The sequence below is a fragment of the Mandrillus leucophaeus genome, unplaced genomic scaffold (genome assembly GCF_000951045.1).
Source record: "Mandrillus leucophaeus isolate KB7577 unplaced genomic scaffold, Mleu.le_1.0 Scaffold1151, whole genome shotgun sequence".
Classification (NCBI taxonomy): Eukaryota; Metazoa; Chordata; class Mammalia; order Primates; family Cercopithecidae; genus Mandrillus; species Mandrillus leucophaeus.
Genome location: NW_012099777.1, coordinates 366,470 through 383,071, shown reverse-complemented (window position 1 = coordinate 383,071; position 16,602 = coordinate 366,470).

Below are 16,602 nucleotides of genomic sequence, written 5' to 3'. Positions count from 1 at the left end.
CATTAAGAACAAACGCTCGATCAAAAGCTGAAAATGTATTTATTGCACCAAAGGCCTTTCAAAACTCTTCCAGATGAGCTAGCCTTGGTGCTTTCTTTGAAAAGATGGAAGAGAAGACCCTGCCCCTGCCCCTGTGAGGAGAACAGGACCCTACCACCATCCTGCACAAAACGTGGCTGGTTTAATTTAGTAAATACTATAACTTGTATCTGCCTCAATGAATCTCACACACACACACACACAGACACACACAGACACACACACACTCTGGGGATGTTTGCTGTATACAGAAAAAACCTCTGGTAGATGATGAGCCTGAAAAAGCCTTGTCTTCATCCATTCAGGCTGCTATAACAAAATAACACGGCCTGGGCAGCTTAGAAACCACAGACATTTGTCTCTCACGGTTCTGGAGGCTGGGAAGTCCAAGATCGAGGTGCCGGCCGATTTGGGGTCTGGTGAGGACCTGCTTCCTGGTTCATAGATGGTGTCTTCTCCCTGTGTCCTCATGTAGTGGAAGGGATGAGGGAGCTCTCTGGGGCCTCTTTTAGAAAAGCACTAAAGCTATTCATGAGGGTTCTGCCCTCATGACCTCATCACCTCCCAATGGCCCACCTCCTAACACCATCAACTTGGAGGTTAGGATCTCAACAGATGAATTTTAGGGGGACATATTCAGACTATAGCAAGCCTCAGTTGAACTTTCTGAATCAAATTTGGTTGAAGAGTGTCTGTGGGGCTTCTTTGGGAGAAGGAGCAAAGGGTGCTTCCCCCTTCTTTTGAGAGATCCCCCTGCATGTCCCCGTGGGGCCGTTCCTGTCCACCTGGGGAGGCTGCGTCATCTTCATCGTATTTTGGGGTGTCATTACAGGTTCAAAGGGCAAACCAGAGTATCCAGGCTTATTTACTGACTGATGTATAGACAGCCAAGGATGGCCTCTTCCTCTGATGGCTCATCTCTATGGTTCTGTGTCAGAGAAGGACTTTCCCAAGCACTCTGGCTGGGCTCTGCTATGGAGCTTACCCTGTCACCATTCCTTCTAGTTACGGGCTGAATGTCTGTGTTGCCTCAAAATTAATATATCCAACGTAACCACCAAGGTGATGATGTAGGAGGTGGGGCCTTTGGGAAGCGATTATGTCCTGAGGGTGTAGCCTCATGAATGGGATCAGTGCTCTTATAAAGGGACCTCAGGGGGCTCCCTCCCCTTCCGAGGGTACAGCAAAAAGCCACTGTCTGTGAACCAGGATGCGGGCCCTCCTCAGACACGAAATATGCCAGCACCTTGATTTTGGACTTGCAAGCTCCAGACCTGTGAGAAATGAGTGTCTGCTGTCTCAGCTGCCCAGTCTGCAGTAATTTATTGGAGCAGCCCAAACCGATGGGGACACTCCACCTTTAGAAGCAGAGGCTGAAGAGGCAGTGGTTTTAGCAGATGCAAGTCCCTGAGGGTCATAAGGACCCTCAGTGGATTGCTGGTTCCTAACCTTATCCCCTAGCACCTGTTGAGCCTCCTCCCTGGAAATCAGCCTGAGGCCACATTTCTGGGCTACTCCCTCAGTGGGGTGCAGTCCCAGGGCAATGACAGGGAGGAGTGAGGAGGAGAGGCAGCAGAGCAGGTGCCAGGGTTCCATGACCCAGCAGCTCTAGTCTTGGGAAGTGACTCTTCATGAGGCCTGATGAACGACTACCTCTCAGGGCAGCCCAGCCTGGGGGTGGAGGGAAAAGGATTTATCAGCTGCTGGGCTCGCGCCGGTCCAGGATTTACCCCATGGAGCATCCTCTGCACGGCTTGGTGCCTCTGTGTTGCGAGCTCAGTGGTGGCCTTGCTGGGGGGTGAGGGATGAGTGGCGTGGGTGAGGCCTGCCGGTGCTGCCCGGGTAAGCCTATGGAGCTTGGCCCCCTGGGAATTGGCCATGGGTGCTGGGGACCAATGTGGCTAAGGACCCAGGGGGCACACAGGTGATCTGGGCTGGCCTCTGCATAGGACAGGTGGCTGGTTCACTCTCACCTGTACGCCTCTGTAAATGAGAAAACAGAAGGTCAACTCCTTGGACCACACAAGGAATGAGCAGTGGATGTGGGAGCTGACGCTGCCTGAGTGGCCCCAGGGTAAATGAAAAGGGCGTCGGCTGGCAGGGTCTGAGGGCCTCTGATATGGTTTGGATCTGTGTCCCCACCAACTCTCATGCTGAATTGCAATCCCCAGTGTTGCAGGTGGGGCCTGGTGGGAGGTGATTGGGTCACAGGGCTGGATCCTTCATGAACGGTTTAGTCACATGCCCTTGGTGCTGTTCTCATGATTGTGAGAGACTTCTCACAAGATCCACGCCTGCCCCGTGCCCCTCTTGTTGCTGCTCGTGCCATGACATGTGCCTGCTCCCCTTTGCCTTCCGCCATGAGTACAGGCTCCTGGAAGCCTCTCCAGATGCCAGCATCATGCTGTCATGCTTCCTGCACAGCCTGCAGAACATGGAGCCCATGAAACCTCATTTCTTTTTCTTTTCTCTTCTTTTTTCTTTTTGGAGATAGGGTCTCACTCTAGCTGGGTTGCCCAGGCGGGAGTGCAGTGGTGCGACCTCAGCTTACTGCAGCCTTGACCTCCCGGCCTCAGGTGATTCTTGCACCTCAGCCTCCAGAGTTGCTGGGAATTCAGGTGTGTGCCACCATGCCCAGCTAATTTTTTTGTAGTTTTAGCAGAGACAGGGTTTCGCCATGTTGCCCAGGCTGGTCTCAAACTCCTGACCTCAAGTGATCTGTCGCTTTGGCCTCCCAAAGTGCTGGGATTACAAGCATGAGCCACTCTGCCCGGCCAAACCTCTTTTCTTTATGATGCACCCAGTCTCAGGGATTTCTTTATAGCAATGCGAGAATGGACTAATACAGGATCTTCCTGGCTGAGCATGACTTTTCCAGCCGTGCATGTCAGATAGAGGCCTGGGCCACTCTGACTCTAGAGTTTCATACACATTTAATAAGTTCCAAATCCCAGTAACCCACATCCGCTCTCTTCGTTTCCACCTCCTGCCCCACCCCCATGGCAGGTGGGGAGGCCTTTGACTTTCCATCTCTTCCTGGGTCCTCTCCTGCCTCTGGGCACATTTACCACTGGGTTAGCAGCTGAGGGTGAGTGACAGTCTGAGAAACAGGCCTAACTTGGTTGAACAGAGGGAGGGCTTCATGTGGCCAGTGTCCCTGGAACAGGGAGCAAGGTTTGAAGTCACCCGTCTCCTAGGGGTGACCGCTTCCATTTATTCACGTTCGGGTGCTGTGCAATTGGGACGGCGCACCCAGGGCCCCTCTGCACCTCCAGGGTATAAATCTCCCAGTCTTTCTTTTTCCTGTCCTCACCTTCCTTCCTGAGGTTTAGGCGCACACATGACAAGCTCCTAATAAGCAGAGGACGACAACAGCGAGAAAACAGCAGCAACAGAGGCAGGGCAGGCTATTCAGCAACTGCAAAATAAAGCAAACCAAAAACGTGATGAGTCTGTCCCAGCTCTGTGGATTTTGAGCAGCTGTGGAGAGAGAGAGATGGGTCAGTCTCTGCAATTCGTCCTGATGCAAGGTCTGCCTGCTGGGGAGACAGATCTTGGAAGAACCTAGGAGGGAAAGTCGGAACCACCTGCCTGCTGAGAAACGCACTGAGCATTTGCCTGCCCAGCGCTGGACTGAAGTCCTCAACAAACGGATGCCATGAGTCCGTAGAAGCCATCCACGGATTCTTTCACCTGGTGTGCACTGGGCTGAGATGAAAGTGGGGATCGATGAGCTCAGGAAGGATTATAAAAATATTAAAAACAAAATAGCAGGGGCAACATACCCTTCAGCGGTTGCACTTAGCAGAATAAAGATTCTTATTAAAAAGGAAGAGTAATGAGTGTTGCTCTGTCAGAGGTTGAAGCCCACAGCTACAAAATTTCAGTAGCGTGGACTGGCCCAGGACTACATGGACAGCTCTGATTAATAGATTAGGAAGCCCAGAAACAAATCCAAGTATTCTTAATAAGTTACTGTATTATTAAGGTGATATTTCAAATCAGTGGCAAGAGGATTGATTATTCAATAAGTCGTACTGCAAGATCTACCTAAACCTCTTGGGGGGAAAATGAAGTCAGAGACTCTATTTTACATCTTATACCTCATATACTCCAGGTGGGTCAGTGCTCGAAGTCTGAATATTTAATATTCACATAATCTTGGCAGTGCAGGAAAACTTCCTAAGGGTTCAACAGATGCAGAACCCACGAAACAGAAAATTAACAGATCTGACCACATAAAGGTCTTCCTTACATCCAGAATACCATAGCAGGTGGGCTCTCAGGAAGCAGCCTCTGAGAGGGAGATGAACAGGCAGAGCGTGTGCTTTCGAGAGTAGTTAGGATCCACACCCGACAGAGAGGAGAGGGAGGAGCAGGGTGGGCAGAGGAAAAAGGAGGACCCCCTTGGGGTCTCAACCCCAGCCCCAGCCGAGCCCACAGAGCCATCTGGAGCAGGTGGCCTTTCAGAGGAGCCGTGGATTGGGGCAGGCAGGCAGTGCTTTTTTTTTTTTTTTTTTTTTTTTTTGACAGGGTCTTACTCTGTCCCCTGGGCTGGAGAGCATGACCGTGACTCACCGCAGCCTAGACTTCCTGGGCTCAGGCCAACCTCCTGCCTCAGCCTTCCAAGTAGTTGGAAGTACAGGTGGGTGCCACCATGCCGGGCTATTTTTAAATTTTTGTTTGTGTAGAGGTGGAGCTTCGCTGTTTACCCAGGCAAGGTTACCCAGAGCAGGTTTTATATCCCACTATCCACTAGTGATGGGATAAGCCAGGCAGGGTGCAGGACCTTGTAGAAGTGAAACTCCTCTTTCCAGCTAGCCAAGGCCTTCTGGCCCAGGAGCATCAGCGGAGGACTCTGTCCAGCGGCCCTTCAGCCAGGAGGGGTCTGAGCTGCCACTGAGCACGTGCTGCCAACACGATAATCCACACTAGAAGACAGTGGGAAAGCCGGGACAACTGTTTGGAAAAGCATCAGATTGACAAATAAACCTTTAATACAGGAAGCTATTACAACATCTAACAAATGGCTAAGAGAAACTATGAACATTCCAGTAGAAAGATGGGCAACAGATGTGAACAGGTGATTCACTTGAGAAACCACACAAACGTACACTAAAGACACGGGGGCAACGCTCGGCCCCACACCCTGGGACAGGAGGTGGCTGTTTGTCGTTTGTCAAGTTAGCAAAGATTGCTTCAAATGGCAGATGGTGATGATGAGGAATTCAATAGGTTTTCATGCTCTGCTGGTGGGTTGTAGGATTGCACAGCTTTTCCAGAAGACAGTTTGCTCAAATGCACAGAATGCCTTTAAGTATCTGCGTAGATGTGGACTCAGCTCATTGATGGAGAAGCATCTTGCCCCCACGGCATTGATGGCATATGTGTGTGTCTGTTACTGGACCCGGCTCCACACCATAGGTCAGTTTGTCTACCTTGTGCCAATATCACACTCATCTAATTATTATAACTTTGTAATAAGTCTTGATATTTTACATCATTGTTCTTATTTTTCAAGACTGACTTAGGGAACCTGAGTTTTTGAATCGGCCTGTCAATTTCTGCAAAAATAATCTGCTGGGATTTTGACTGGGGCTGCCCTGAATTTAAAGATTAATTCAGAGAGAACTGTCCTCCGCAAAGCAAAACTTTCGATTTATTGAGACTTTAACAACTATCCCTCAATAATATTTTGTAGATTTCTGGGAGCAGGTTCTGTACATCTTTTGTTAAATCTATCTTTATTTATAACTTCTTTCGTTTCTCTCAATGAGGCTTTGTAGATTTTGTGTAGAGGTTTTTTGTACATACTTTGTTAGATTTATTCTTAGACATCTGATTTTTTTTTTTCTTCAACTTTTAAGTTCCAGGGTACATGTGCAGGATGTGTAGGTTTATTACACAGGTAAATGTGTGCCATGGCGGTTTGCCGCACAGATCAACCCATCACCTAGGTATTAAGCCAGCATGCATTAGCTATTTATTCTGATGCTCCCCCTCCCCCACCTCCCCAACAGGCCCCAGTGTGTGTTGTTCCCCTGATGTGTCCATGTTCTCATCGTTCAGCTCCCACTTATAAGTGAGAACATTTGGTATTTGGTTTTCTGTTCCCGAATTAGTTTCCTGTGGATAATGGCTTCCAGCTCCATCCATGTCCCTGCAAAGAACATGACATCGTTCCTTTTTATGGCTGCATAGTATTCCATGGTGTATATGTACCACATTTTCTTTATCCAGTCTATCATTGATAAGCATTTGGGTTGGGTCCATGCCTTTGCTATTGTGACTAGTGCTGCAATGAACATACACGTGCAGGTGTTTTTATAATAGAATGATCTTATATTCCTTCGGGTATATACCCAGTAATGGGATCGTGGGATCAAATGGTATTTCTGTTTCTAGATCCTTGAGAGATGACCATACTGCCTTCCACAATGGTTGAACTAATTTACACTTCCACCAACAGTGTAAAAGTGTTTCTTTTCCCCTGCAACCTCGCCAGCATCTATTGTGAAATTTGATATTTTCAATGCTATCATAAATACTGTTGTGTGTAAATTTCTTTTTCTGTTTGTGTGTAAATTTCTTTTTCTGTTTGTGTGTAACTCACATAGAAATACAATTAATTTTTGCATACTGACTTTATATCTAGCAAATTTACCAAAGTCACTAATTAATTGTAATAGTCTTTACATTCTTTTAGATTTATAATTATGTTTTTCATTTTCATGAGCCCAAATTGTGAGATATTTTTCTTTATGATTTTCAGCTTTGATGTTAGACTGAGAAAACTCTTTCCTACTCCAAGGTTATGAAAAATGTTTCTCTTGTTTCTAATGATGCTTTTAATGGCTTTATGGTTTAATATATAAAACCTGCTCTCTTTCTCATTTTTGTTTGCACTGTTAATGTGTTTTACTTTTTCTGCCTAAATCCTAGAATTATTTTGACAAAGTGAAAAAAAAATCCCCTTGGAATTTTTATTAGTGTTTCAGCAGATCCTATTTAAGAATTATCGTCAATTTTATAACATTCACTTTTACCATTCATGTATGTTTGCATAAGATGTTTGCATTTATTCAGGTCTTCAGTTCACTTATCTTAACATATTGTGGTTTTAAGATAAGTGGAATGGTTAGATAAAGCAAGAATAGCGAAATGTTGATACATATTGATGCTGGGCGACGGGCTCAAGGGAGCCACTTTCCATCTTCTTTACTCGTGTATACATTTGAAAACCTCCAATACAAAAATGGGAAAAAAATCTATCTACCTACTGACCTAGTCATTTGCTTCATACAGATTCTGAATCTTTCTTAAAAAGGCCATTCTTTTAATTTATTCCAACCGTGAATAAGCTTGTTCTCAGTATACACTTGAAATTGTTGCCCTGTCTTTATAAACCATAAAGCAGTGAAGCAAAGGTTGACTCCAAACCTCTGTTCATTGATTCGTGTAAATGGAACACAAGAATTCCTGAGTGCTTTTCAATAATTCATGGTTTGATGAACATGGAAATTCATTTCAACATGTCTTGAGGAGACAGCTGCACTCAAATGGGCCGCCCTCTCCTGGGAACTTAGAGGCCAGCTCTGCTGTCCCAGGACTGAGGCAGGAGGCGGGAAGACACGACGGCTTTCCCTGGTCATCGTCTCCCCTTCTCCCAGATGCCACGTGGTTTAGCATTTTAGAAACGCCATTTGCCAGGAGAGCATGTGGAGAACGACACACAGGTAACACCGATGATCTGCCTGCCCTGAAAGTAGAGAGCGGTACTTCAGACTTTAGGCCAATCCCAGGTTCTCTGCTCCCTGGTCAATGAAGCATGAGGTAGTAAAAATACCACTGAATAAAAACCGCACTAGGTGCTCTGAGGTTGGGAGAATTTCCAGAATTGGAGTTTGTTTGGCTCACAGGGCCCTGACCCTGCTCTCTCAGGGTGGACCTTCTCCTCGGGGCCCATGGCAAGGATCCCTTTCCCCATCACGGTGGCTCCTGGGGACATGCTGACTTTCCTGAATTCCAGTCTGTGGGACAACTCACAGCTGTCTCTTGATTCTCCCACAGCCCCTGGCTTTGGCGGGGGTGGGACAGGGCTGACAGGATGATTTGCACGAGGTTAGGGGACACACACCCTCATCCATGTGTGTGTGCGCATCCAGGGGTCCCCCTCCATGCCGACTCTCTCCAGTCCCGGTCTCCTGGATCCCACCCACGCCAGCTGACTCACGGTGCCTGGTAGACTCTCCCGGTGCCGCGGCCCTGCAGCCCTGGCCAGCCAGCCTGTGGTTCTCCTCCCGATCCTGTTTATGATCACACCCCAGGACCATGAAGGGGGAGCCCCCGGATATGCCCAACTCCATGCCCGTGCACAAGGGGCTTGGCTTCCAATCTCCTGCAACTGCAGGTTTGTAACACAAACACATGCCACGTTCGCGAGCTCCTGGAGTCAGCCCCTTTCAATTACCTTGGCAAGGCCCCTTTGCCAGCTGTCTATCTGTTTCTTGCTTCTGTCCTTTTTCTTCATCTGATACCTTTAGGAGCAATGAAAAATCAAGTCAGTTCCTTTGTTTCACAGATGAGAAAGTCCAGGGTGCTGCTCCTTGCCCCAAACCACACAGAGGAAACTTTAGAACAAATGAAAATGAGCTTGGAGATATGATTATTATCATCTAACATCCCCGCTACATTTGGGGCAACCTGAATGCGTGCCCTAGTTTCTGAAGCTGCTCACGTTGGTCATCTCCGGTGACGCCCACTGCCCTCTTAGGCAGGGGAGGTGGCGCAAGGAGTGCTGGCCATGAGGCAGGGGAGCTGCTGGGGCGTGGAGGACTCCGGCGAAGAGCTGCGCTCCACTTCACTTCATCCAGGGCTGTGTTCCCACCCTGCTGCCCCGCCGGCCTCCTGAAGCTGCTGGTCCTCACTCAGTGGGACAGTGGGAGGCCGGCTCCGCCTCAGTTGACTGATCTCTGCCCCATGGGGAAGGTGCCCATGCAGCTGGCCTGGCTCCTGTGGCCACTGCCCACCTTCTTGGACTAGGGCTAGAACACTGCTACTCGAAGAGGGAAACCCCAGCAACGCATGTCAAGGAAGGGACAGCCTCTGACTGGAACTGCCCACACTTCTGGCCATGAGTAGTTCCGAGGAAGTGACCACAGAGGTGCTTGGGCCAGAGAAAGGGAGAAGTGGCGCTGCACGGCAGATGGGCAGGAGGGCGGGCGGGGGGGTGGCACGGAGCGAGACTTAAGAAAGCGGGGGGAAGGGCCACAGCAGGGGGCTGGGATCACAGCAGGAAAGTGGCCTGGTCAGCCAGGGAGAGGCCTCCAGTGACAGGGTCGGCCAAGGACATGTTTAAAAGCAGGATCTCAAATAACCACGGGGAAAGGCCGGGCCACCAAGCGTGCTGGACCTGGACATTCCCCCAGCATGGGAAGATGGCAGGACATGCGGCTGCCGTACCTTCCTTGGCAGGTGACGTTTCAGAGAAGTCAGGGAAGATAAGGATGGGGCTGAGAGGGGAGAGCCTCCCTGGGGGTGAGGTGCGTGGCCTAGCGTGTTAGAGGATTTGGGCCCAGGAGTGGAGGCAGTGGTGTGGATATGCTCATTGGTGATTCCATTCTCTTCTCTGTGGATCTGTGGATGTTCGCTCCACGCTTCTAAATCGCTTATTAAGGTGTAAGAGAATATTGGGAGAGTAAAGTACATTTGCCCTGTGTGTATTGCTTGACAAAGGTTAATGTGTTTTTACATTTCACAAATTTATACGTTTTTACCCTGGGGTAACAAGATTTAGAACCTTTACCATGCCTTCAGGGTTCTTTTCTTTTGCATTTTTTTTTTCTAACAAACATCTAAATTTTTCTTACTGAAGTACAACATTTTTGTGTGTTATATTTTTATGTGGCAACTTTTATGTATTTATGCTTCTAGTAGAAACTTAGAATCAGAATTTTAAGTTATAAACCTTTCTCTGGATGTTAATTGTGTGTTAGTGATAGTGACTCCTTGCCTGTTATAATTATACAAATGTTTCCTCCTAGTCTGGCATTTTATTTTAACCGTGTTAATTCTCCAGAAGTTTAAAAGCTCTAAGAGATCAACTGTGTCAATATTTTCCTTTATACATTTTGGATTTCATATCTTGATTATGAAGCCCTTTCCCACCCAAGTATTAAAGAAACTGATTTTCCCGTATTTTCTTCTGCTGTTCCTATAACTGAAAATATTTTCACATTTTATTCATCAGGAATTTGTTTTTGAGTATGATATGAACAGGAATTTAGCAGTCATTAATACTGCTGATTTTCCCAATGCTATTTATTTGTGAGTTTCCACACCGATTGGAAGGTACGTCTGTCATCTATTCAGTGGTCATTCTGGGGTACCCTTTCAACTGCCTCCCTGTCCCATCCGTCTACTTGTGGTATCTGGCTGCAGTATCTCATTATTTTGATTAATTCTGCTCTATAGTTTGATTTATTAATCATAGAACGTCTCCCGTGATATTTTTAAATTTTCTTGGCATTTTTATATATTAATGCTTTCACTAGAGTATTTATTCACTTAATTTTATTTCAGTAGCTTTTGGGGTACAAGTGGTTTCTGGTGACATGGATGAATTCCACAGTAGGGAATTCTGAGATTTTAGCAGACCTGTCACCTGAGTGGTGTACATTGTACCTAATGTGCACTTTTTATCCCCAGCCCTCTTCCCACCCACCTCCTTTCTGAGTCTCTGGAGTCTGTTCCATCCCTCTCTATGCCTTTGTGCACTCACAGCTTAGCTCCTACTTATAAGTGAGGACATACGGTTTTTGATTTTAAAAGACACCACATCTTTATTAGTGGAGTTTCACATCTGGAAACAAGATGTGTGTTTGTTTAGGCAAAGCCTCAGTGTGTCCTCCAGGAGAGCTTAATGCTGTTCTTCCCACAGGCCACGTGTGCTTCCTGCAGAGCGTGTGGCCAGGCAGCCCCCGGCTCTCCTCTGGTTCTGACACCGCCTCTGTTTTGCACACTGTTGGCGGGGAGCCGAGCGCTGCACGTCTGGAGCCTTGCCCTGGTGCTGTGGCCACCCGGTGCCTTCCTGGGAGCCAGCAGAGCGGTCCCCTTGCCCCTGGGGGACACTGGCCTGCACTGGGCAGTGGGTGGGCTGTGGAGCATGTGTGGATTTCAGCCCACTCAGCCCTGGGGAAGTCTCTGCTGCCTGGACTCACTGGGCCTGCCCCATCGCTTGAAGACCTGCTTGCATGAGTTGGCTTGGGCTGCTGGGGGAAGCACACAGGCTGGGCGGCTTGAACGACACACGTCCATCCTCTCCCAGTCCTGGAGGCTGGAAGCCCAAGGCCGCGGTGTTGGCAGGCTGGGTTCCTCCTGAGGCCTCGCTCCTTGGCTCACAGATGCTGTCTACGCCCTGCCCTCACATGGTCATCCCTCTGTGCGTATCTGTGTCCGAATCTCTTCTTAGAAGGACACGGCGGCTTTGGGTGAGGGTCCACCCGGTGACCTCATTTAACCTTAACATCTTCTTTACAGACCTTGTCTCCAAATACAGCCCCGTTCTGCGGTACCAGGGTTAGGACGACAATAGATGAATTTTAGGGGCACACAATTCTGCCCATAACAAGTGCTAAAGGCTTCTCAGTGACTCCCTTGAATTGTCTGCATGTGAATAATATCATCTGTAAGTAATGGTAATGTTATTTCCCCCTTTCTAGTATTCTATGAAGAAAAATTGCTTCTTTTCCTTTTTTTTTTTTTTTTTTTTTGAGACAGAGTCTCGATCTATCTCCCAGGCTGGAGTGCAGTGGCACAATCTCGGCTCACTGCAACCTCTGCCTCCCGGGTTCAAGCGATTCTCCTGCTTCAACCCCCTGAATAGCTGGGACTATAGGCATGTGCTACCATGCCCAGCTAATTTGTGTATTTTTGGTAGAGACAGGGTTTGGCCGTGTTGGCCAGGCTGGTCTCCAACTCCTGACCCCAGGTGACCTACCTGCTTCAGCCTCCCAACATGCTGGGATTATAGGCATGAGCCACCACACCCGGCCAGAAAAATAATTTCTAAACAATCTTATAAATAAGGCAAAAGGGTAGCTACCGTCCTTTCCCCGGCATCATGGAGCAGGATCTAACAGACCTGCCAGAAGAGTGTGTGATTCTTTGTGGGGATGTGTCAGTATTTGATACAGCTGTTTACTGAGCAGTGCCAGGACTTTGTGAAGTTACCCATTAACTTACAGGTTTCATTAACGCATAGGTTTCGCTCAGCAGGGACGCAGATGACTCCTGACTCTTAGCAAAGTGAACACCAGACCTGCACTGTTACTGCCCGGTGCGACGTCAACCAACATTAGTTCTAACCTTACAATCTTAGTTCCACATTCTCTTCCCATTGCTTGTAAATATAAGTATCTCTTAAAGGGCTCTTTGAGAGCTTTGCCATCTGTTGGTTCTCTCGTTCTTGAGTTAAATAAACCTTTGACACGTGCCCTCTGTTTATTTGTAGGAGCGTCTTTCCTTCAATCATTCTCTGGCAAATTCTACATGCATCCTGTGTTTAAGGCTAACTCAAGGAGCCTTGATTTGTCTCTGAAATTATGGCTGCATTTGTTTCTGGAATAATTTTCTTTAAGCGTTGTAACAATCCTTTACCATTCAGATTCCACGTGTCCCCCAGCTGGGTGCTATGCAGTACGTGTGGCCCAGGAGACCAGTCACACTCTCACTGGTGAGCTTCTCTTGTTCATGTTTGGTCTCGGTGACCCCTCTCGGCTAGTGACCTCGCTGCCTCGGCCTGAGCCCGGTGAACGCTGCAACATGACAGACTCAATGGCGTTTATTCCACTGTGTGAGAAGGCTTTCTTCTACTTATTTATTTATATATATATATATTTTTACCATGGTAAATCTTTTTGACCTGTGTTGGCTGGTGGCAGGTGTGTGGGAGATGGTGTTGAATCCCTTGCAGGAGACACAGAGCAGGAGGCTGGAGGAGGAGGGCAGAGCTCTGGGGATTCTGCCACATGGAGAGGGATGACAGCGGGTCCAGAGGGTAGGGATGGGTGGGCGTGGAGAGGACAGCAGCAGAAGGCAGAGTAGCCATCACTGGCCAACCGTATCTTCCACGCCTCTCAATCTCCAGGCAGGGCCAGACCTCAGGTCAGAAGAGGTCAGATCTGACAGGGCACGTGAGCACTGGGGAGGCCATGGAGCCCCAGGATGACTGCGGCTCCCCTAAGAGCCTGCTTCCCCCGAGGTGGCCTCTCTGTACTCCCCAATTCCAGGGGTTATCTGTGACTCCTCTCCTCTCCTGCCTCCTTTCTACCTCTCTCCCCTCTCAGCTCTCTCCTACTATGTTGGCCACACCTTAAGGTCAGTGGTAGACGCAGTGATGAAGGTGGTCCATGACTCCAGTACGGCGTGAAATGTGGCTTTCCTCTTTGGTTTCTGAGAACTGTGCACTATGGGGTGAGTAGTTACACAGAGGCTCTTGCTGTTTTCCTTTGCTGTTGTGGGCTCAGAAATGAGAAGGAACAGGGTCCCAAAGGGCGCCTCTCTGTTGTCCCCTCCCTTTCTCCAGATCCCCTACAAGGCTGCTCTGTGCCCAGAGGACTCCAGGTCTCCACCAGGAGAATTGGAGACCCTTTGGGGAGGATCGCGATGGTTTGAAGAGGCTGCTGGGAAAGAGCCTGCCAGCTTCAGGGCTCAGGTGTCTTGTCCAAGATCTCAGAGAGTGTCACCAGCAGAGGGAACAAAGCCAGGAGGTGGCACTTCTCCTGGTCACCCTCATCACAGGCTGCCTAACACAGGTGCCAGGGTCAGGCTGAGGGCCTAGAGGAGGTCCATCTCCCTCTGATTCCCTTCTCCTTCCCCACTTCCATGTTTAAGCGCCCCTGAAATTGCATGAGGCCCGAATGGATAATTAGGGATAATCCCTCCATTTTAAGGCCAGCTCCTGAGCAACCTGCGTTTCCCTTTGCTATGCAACCCAACCTACTCCCAGGTTCAGGGATTGGGACGTGGACGTCTCTGGGGAGAGGCATTATTCTTCCCGCCACACAAGCACACACACCAGCAAGGGCAACATCATTCACTGTGATGGGTGCTATGGAAACGATAAGCATGATGTCCTGACAAAGCCACAGACAGGACATCGGGAGGGGCTGTGTGACACTGATGTGAAGACCCGGCGACTAGCTTCTTTCTGGGGTGAGTGCTCCAGCACGGAGGCGTTCGGGAGAGGGAGATCCAGAGCCCCGGTTAGGAGTGTGGCTGTTATTCTAAGCACAGGTGGGGACCCCGCACGGTTCAAGTAGGAGAGTCACCGGGTCTGGTGTTCATTTCTCTCTGGCTGTGGGCAGAGAACAGATTGCTGGGGACAAAGGCTCAATACGTGGTGCTGCAAAAGCTCATAACAAGTGGTAAGCTAGACCTGGTCAAAGGCCAGGAACAGCCTCCTGGAGAGAACGTGCATGAGTAGGAGTTAATGAACTGGAGAAGAGAGGATAGGAATTCTTGGCAGCAGGGCTGGAAAATGAAAAGGGAGCAAGACCTGTAGAATGCATGTAGGAGGTGTGAAGAAGGCATAAAAAAGGCACGTAGAAGGTCTGAGGGAGGCATGAAGAAGGTGTGAAGAAGGGATGCAGAAGGTGTGAAGGAGGATGAAGAAGGCATGAAAAAGGCATGTAGAAGGCATGAAGGTGTGAGGAAGACATGTAGAAGGTCTGAAGGAGGCGTGAAGAAGACCTGAAAAAGGCAGGTATTAATAGAAGGTGTGAAGGAGGCATGTAGAAGGTGTGGTGGAGGCATAAAGAAGGCATGCAGAAAGCATGAAGAAAGTGTGAAGGAGGCATGAAGGCATGTAGAAGTCATGTAGAAGTCTGAAGGAGGCATGAAGAAGGCATAAAAAAGCATGTATTAATAGAAGGCTGAAGAAGGTGTGAATGAGGCATGAAGAAGGCATGTAGAAGGTGTGATGAAGGCAGGAAGGCATGTAGAAGGTGTGATGGAGGCACAAAGAAGGCATGTAGAAAGCATGAAGAAGGTGTGGTGGAGGCAAGAAGAAGGCATGTAGGTGTGAAGGAAGCATGTAGAAGGTGTGATGAAGGCATGAATAAGGTATGTAGAAGGTGTAATGAAGGCATGAAGAAGGCATATAGAAGGTGTGATGAGGCATGAAGAAGGCATGTAGAAAGCATAATGAAGGTGTGAAGGAGGTATGAAGAAGGCATGTAGAATGTGTGAAGGAGGCATTAAGGAGGCATGAAGAAGGCATGTAGAAAGCATAAATAAGCTGTGGTGGAAGCATGATGAAGGTATGTAGAAGGCATGTAGAAGTCTGAAGGAGATATGAAGAAGGCATACAAAAGCATGTATTAATAGAAGGCAGAAGGTGTGAAGTAGGCATGAAGAAAGCATGTAGAAGGTGTGATGAGGCATGAAGAAGGCATGTAGAAGGTGTGGTGAAGACATGAAGAAGGCATGTAGAAGGTGTGGTGAAGACATGAAGAAGGCATGTAGAAGGTGTGATGGAGGCATGAAGAAGGCATGTAGAAAGCATAAAGAAGGTCTGAAGGAGGCATGAAGAAGGCATGTAGAAGGTGTGGGGAAGGCATGAAGAAGACATGTAGAAGGTGTGATGGAGGCATGAAGAAGGCATGTAGAAAGCATAAAGAATGTATGAAGGTGGCATGAAGAAGGCATGTAGAAAGCATAAAGAATGTGTGAAGGAAGCATGAAGAAGCCATGTAGAAGGCATGTGGAAGGTGTGACGAAGGCACCAGAAGGAAGGGCACACACCAGGAATGGAGAGTGGGGGAGCATGGTGCCAAGGGAGGCTGGAGACAGGTGCAGGGCTGTCTCTGGCTGGCAGGACAGGTGCAGTGCAAGATCATCCCTTATCTGAATAGCAAGTGAATAGCAAGTGGAAGGGTTTCCAGGGGACGAAGCCAACAGGATGGGACTGGCTTCTCGAGCAGGTCATGTGGCTGTGGCATGGGAAACTGCCGGTAGCAGTGTTAGGAGCAATAGCGCTGCCAAGGTGAGGGAAGATGGGAGCTTGTGTTGAGGAGTGGGCAGTGGAGATGAAGAGAGATAGGCAAATGGGAGAAGAACAAATCAGGAGCTAAAGCGAGAGGATTCTGTGTTGGATTAGCTGTGGGAGGGTGTGTGGGGAGGGTGTGTGTTGAGGCTGACTTATGCCCCCCCTGGCTCAGAGCACTGGACACCGGGACTGGGGCCCTAAAGGACTACATCGAAGGTGGGAGGTGGGGGTGGAGATGCAGTGGGGTGGCAGGGAATTAAGCTGGGGGCATCAAGTTTAAGGTGCTTTTGTAACATTGAGTGGGGTTTGGGTAGTCGGGTCTGAAACTCACAGGAGACTGGACTAAATGTAGAACCTGGAGTACCATGCGTGTGCTGTTGATGGAAGCCACAGGACTGAATGAGCTTCCCTGGGGAGGGAAGGCAGAGTGGGAGATGGAGATGGCCCAGGCTGGCCCTGGAGGAGCAGCTCCGCTGGTGGCCAAAGGCAGGAGAGCCAGCTTTGCCAGGGAGCTG